Here is a 6,324-nt window from a genome sequence, read left to right on the forward strand (position 1 = left end):
CAATTTTATGTGCAGAAATGAACTATCTGAATAAATCTGCAAGGCTCCTTTCACACACAGAACTATATTCCTCCTAAACCTCTATCCTTTCCAGGGAGACCTTAATCCATTTATATAATTTAACCTTACTTGTTAATCCAAAAATACCTGACTTGTTACATGTGTAGTTGTGAGCTCAGAAAGCAGATAGTCCATTCACAAGAGTCAGAAAATATTCCAGAAATACTAAATAAACAAGTCATTTTTTTAAAATTCAGAAACAGTTTAGAGAAATTTAAATTCACATGGAAGTACATAATTCATTTCATTGTAACATTAGGGCTAAATAAAAATTTAAATTGTTTGCATTATGAAGCAGGTATAAAATATATGCAGTAATTACATATCACAGCAGCTTGAGCCTCAATTATAATTTGATAGTCATATTAAAAGAGAGGGTTTATCACACAGGTAAACAAAAATCAGTTTTGAAACCATAATCTGTAAACATAAACACATGCAAATGCACACAAATATGTCTATGGTATGACCCAAATCATTGCTAGTTGGGTGGGAGGGCCAGTGAGGATGTTTTCATGGGCAAGACACGAACCGTTTGCTTGCATAAACCTCACATAGTACAGTCATGTCCCTCATGTCTGTTAACGCATTTCATTTGGTGACAGGAATGGGTACATATTTGGAACAAACAGATTTGGAAGCCCAGAGGGTTTTTGTTAATTTATAAATCTTTTTACATGAGGTCAGAATTCCTCAAACATATAACTTTCCTATAACTAAACAGATTCATACACAGATTCATTTGATGACCTGATTGAGTGCCAGGGTTCACATACAAACACAGACACAACCAAAATGAAGATAAGGTAGATTCTTTTGTCAAAGATGTATTTGAGATTAATGGCAAGCTGACAGACTGAATGGGTTCCACTGCACAGAGGCAATTACTGCAGTAGGTAAAGCAAGTGATAAAGATTTATTTAGTACAAGGCTGATATTCATTAATCTCTTTAAACCCCATGTTAAGGTTGTTTAAAGTACTGTAGTTCTTCTCTGGAAAGGTCTGTTGAATCTATGACAGAAAAGGCAGACCTGCATAAATGCAGTGCAGGTCTCCACGGACTATGACATTTCTATACCTCCACAGGGAGGCAAGTATTTTAGATTAGTTTGGTTAGCACTGCAGATGCAGCATGCTGATTTACTAAACTCTGATGCAAGTTCCAAAAATAATTAGCTTATCAAAGATCCACTTTCCTTCCTCTCTTTTATTAGTGTGCTAAATATGGCATTATTGCAAGGAAATCATTTCCCGAGTATTCAAACACTAAGCACAGACTTGTCAAAACTGAATCCTTTTTAAAAAGAGCTCATTTTTCTCTTTTGAAAGATTTTCATATTGCATGACTATCTAAACAAATGTCATTCAGCTGTGTAGCTCCTTCCATGCTATTAGGAAAGAAAAGGAATTAGCAAGTGTTTCTGAAACTCAAGTTATTTTATTGATCCAACATCATCAGAGCCAGGAACAAAACAAACAATTAAACGGACACAAGCTTTTCATGAACCAGCTTTGAGGTGCCACATAAGAAACTTGTTGAATGGAGAAGAAGCTAAAATTTTGTACTTCAGTGGTAAATTCTCTTTGTTACAGATAGTAATTTTAGAAGGCTTTTTTTTATTCTCTAAAGGAAAAGAAATATCATTTTGATTTGTCATACAGAAAATACTCCCTTTGAAATAGGTTAGTTCCTTCAGTGTGTGAGCAAGAGTTGTTTCTCAACACATCAGTAAGAAAGAATATTGTTTCAAAAACCACGGTCAAGGCTCCCAGTTACTACTTGCGTGCATATAAAGAATCAGCAAGACACCCACTGCCCCTCCTAATTTTTTATCTTCAGAAAGCATATTAAAATGATTTATTTCTAGCCTGCTACTCATAGTGAATGCAAGTCAACCTCTCCTTACCTTGCCAGTGACAGGGATATCAACAGAACCCCAGGTACCAACTCCCTAGTGAACTGTGCCTGGGGCAAAATCAGCTGCAATAATTCCAGCAACTGGAAATAAAAAGGAATGTTAACAGTAGAAGCTAATCCAGCACACATTGAAGTTACATCAACTGCTTACACTATATAGCAGATAAAAATAAAAATCACCAATTCCAAATGCAAAAATGCATTCTACGAGACCACAAAAAACCAGTGAAACACATTTTAATAAATTCCAATTAGGAGGTATTTCAAGCCTGTATTAAAACTTTCTTAAACTAGTAGAATCAGGCAGAAATGGAATTATAAAAAACAGATTTGCACATAAAAGGAAAGCAAGTCAGCAGGTGCCATCTTCATTTCAATAGTAATATATTAAACATTTTTTGTTACTGCTTTTTTTGTGGTATTTTTTCAATAAGTTTTCATACTGTAGGGTTGCTTAAACCAAGTTAGCAAAAAAAAATAACGGGGTTGGCCCACTGTTTCTCTAGCATTTTTTCACCCACACACTTCCTTATTTCTTCCCTGCTCTCCCTCTCTCTATGTGGCCTCTACAGTTTCGTATCTTCATTGAAATGCCTTCCAGAAATGCCTTTGTGCTGACAGAGTTGCCTTTTCCAAAAGAGCAAAATTCTCAAGAGACTGGGGTTTCCAGATCTGAATGATTAATTTCATATTCCAGCCCAGCAAGGGCAAGGATTCAAAAATACTGGATCAGGTGATCAAACTACAAGGGCTAGTTATGTTGAAATATTCCCTTATTTTCCAATGCTGTTTCAATATTAACATCTATCAAAATATTTTTGAAGAGCTGTATTAACATTTCATAAGCTTAATATCCAGTCTATCAGTAAATCTACCCACAGAACTCTGTGCCAGATATTAAATAAAACTAAAAATAATGTTTTTATCATGTTAAATATCTGCTTTCCAAATAATAATGAAACCCAACAATCCACAACACTTAAATCATAAAACAAGCAAGCCCCACTGAAACACCAACACTTCTGCCTCTCCAAAACCAAACCCAAAACACCCAAACTTTGCCTGTCAAACGGCAACAAATATTTGATAACCACCAGTTTCTTTTATCCCAGTTATTATTTGCTTTCCTTTCCTTGTCTATAAGGTAAATAAACTATTTTTTTCAATATACAGAATTATAAAAACACAAAAAAAAAACCCAAAAAACCCCAAACAAAAAATAAAAACTAAATCACTTCATTCTGAACTTAAGGGAAAAAAGTATCTTTGCATTAAATACATCACACCAGTGTTATGGCTAAATTTCATTGGGACTTCAGTTTACATTCAGCTTGGAGTAGCTCTAATCATGATTTTTTCTCTAGTCCTCTATGCTAATTCTCATATTTGAAAGGTGTCTTTGTTAGTATCCAGGCCAAAATCTAGAAACCAATTTATCTGGCTGAAACAGATGTATAAAAGAACTATTAGGTTCTTGCAAACTTGCAAAATATGCAAAATACTTCCTCCTCTTTCAGGTTATTTCTTAAGTGCTCAAGTATTGACTATTTCCATAGAATGAGAATTTTGTGTTTCATGTCCTCTATCTGCAATTTCAAACTGTTTCCAATAAAATCATCATATAAATATAATTTCATAAACAAATTTTATACAGTGGAATTTTCACCAATTCACAAAATCTATTGTTGTCTGTAACCTGCTTGTCAGTAATAATCAATGCATGTAAAATTTTCAGTTGTCATTAACTTCTAACCAAATTTCCTAGACATTTAGTTACTGATCTGCACCACTTGGGTCACTTTCCTGCTGTTTCAATACCAGTCACAGAGCCCTTTTATTACTTGAAATATCTACAATATCATAATTGAGTAAAAGTAAAAACATCAAGGCCAAAGAAAACCAAAATTTAAAAAAAACACCCAAAAACCATAATCTTTTCTACTTGATTTTTTTTTTTAACACCAACACCAAACCAAAATCCCAAAAGAATGTATTTCATCCTTCAATGATGCTTTCAGTATCTGGTATAAACAGATAGATATGCCAAGAAAATGATTTCTTAGCATTGCACCCTTTCCTGACAGATATCCTCCCCAGCATCTCTGCACTAACAATTTTGTCTTTGTAAAGGAACATGGGAGGGTTCTCCTTTGCTTCAGGATGGATGGGTTTCACAGGAAAGGTGGTGAAAGGCATTGCCATGGAATGCACACAGCCTGTATGGCTTTGCTGTCTTTGGGGTTGTAAGACACGGGAATGAGACTGGGATGGTGGAAATCAGCCACAGGCCTTGGGAAGCAGCTCCTGACCTCTCTGGCCATTTCCTCCCTCAGCCAAACAGAGCCCTTGTCCCCCGAGCCCAGGGCCCAGGATGCAGGACTCAGCCCCAAGGTGCACGAGGGGCTGCACTGGAGGTCCTGTGTGAGAGCAGGGTTTAAGCCTGGCTAACAAGGAAGAAGGACTCTGGATCTAGAGTATCTGCATGTGGGAACAGAGCAAAGAGCAAAACCAGGACATTCTTCTTGTCCTGTCACTGGAGACCAGCAAAAAGAGCCTTGCCCTGATATCTTCACGCCCTTCCTTGAAGGTACATTGATAAAGTCCCCTGAATTCTCTCTCCTCCAGTCCCCCCTGTCTCAGACTTCCCTCTGGGAGCAGATGATACAAAGACAATGCCTTAATCATCCTTGTGGCCCTGGACTCTGTCCAGTTGCTCCATGTTTCTCTTGCCTACACTACTGGCTTACACAAGAATGGGAGAATTCATGATGCTGGAAAAGTTGTAATGACAATTTAAACCATGGTCATGTTACTCATAAAAGGTGAAATCGCCTGTGAATTTATTCATATTCATCAAGAGTGCTTGCCAAACCACAGCACCAGACAATCATTTTTTCTGTGTGAACCAAATCATTTACAGAAAAGCTATTTTAAACACTGCTTATAAGAATTTCCAATATTTTCATGTCCCAATACCTCTCAAGTCAGGCTCCCTCAGTGCCCTTAGTCAAATGATATCAGCCTCAGAATGAGAGAAAGATTTTAACAAATACATTTTAGAAATCTCAAAGTGATTAAAGTAGTTTTTCTATGCATAGTAATGAGGTGGTTTTCAGGTTTGCTCTTAAAGGGCTCAAAGCAAGTTTGAAGATGTGATCTCAGAGCTAAAAGTGACATGCTCACTGGAAAGCTGGTAGTGTCCCCTTTACATTATTATGCAGGAGTCTAATGTTTCTGACAGACTGGATTTTAAAATACCTGGCATTAATCTCATCATTATCACTAAAACTGACCTAGACTTCTGGCCAAGGTATTCTAGTTAGAAATTCCACTTAGGGAAAGTGGAAAATATTTACTAGAAGGGGGATTTAAAAAGACCAAATAAAAATTCTTCATTTAAAGGCAAAACTAAAGGTTAATAATAATTCTAAATAACAACAGCAAAGTCATCTCTCACTAATGACGCCAAAAGTATTTGAGAGTAATTTTTCCATATGGCTGTGTAATTAGCACTATTTGTCTGCTACACAGGTGTTAAGAATTATGCTATAGAGAGGTATCACTGTACAACTGTATGTAAAATATGCTCAGTCCAAAGATTCAAAGGAATTGCAGAGGCTGGTTGCTCAGAATTAACTATACCTTCTTGGTAGAATTTTTGGTATCCTACATTTAAAATGGATTTCTTGAAATTGCTGAAAAACTAAAATAAGAAAAAACAAAATAAGAGAAATCTAAAAGATCCTAAAAAAACAGGACAACCACAGGCTTTCAGGTCTAGCTGTCAAGGTCAACTGATATCATTAGACTTACATGAACGAGTTACAGTAGGGAAATCATGCTAGGAAATATGGGTCAAGTCATCATGCAGTAATAAAGCTGTTACCTCCAGACTCAGTTTTTGAAATATTCTTTAAAATCTGTCATGGTTTAGCGTTTCTAAGATTACAGCCATAATTGAACAATGAAGTGTGCCAATGTTTATAAAGGGCCACTTAAATATTTATTTTGATGTTTAAAGAAAAAACCCAAACAAACAAAAACAGCCCCCCTTCTCCAAAAAAATCCCAGCATGTAAATCCAAAAAAATATCAATTTAGTCCACATTTACTTCGTTTCTAAACATGGAGAAATACAAAAATAGAAAAAAAATTATATATATATACATACACGAAAGTATACCATGTTTATGTATACTGAAACATTTAGGGTAAAGAGTTTCTTAAATGTTTGTGTGGGTACAGTGTAGAGCTGGACTCAAAAGATCATTACAATAAAAATACAAAAACCAAACAGACAAAAAGAATAAATCCCAGGTAAATAGGAATTACAGTGCCAAATTCAG

This window comes from Poecile atricapillus, chromosome 10 (genome assembly GCF_030490865.1).
Source record: "Poecile atricapillus isolate bPoeAtr1 chromosome 10, bPoeAtr1.hap1, whole genome shotgun sequence".
NCBI classification, from domain to species: domain Eukaryota; kingdom Metazoa; phylum Chordata; class Aves; order Passeriformes; family Paridae; genus Poecile; species Poecile atricapillus.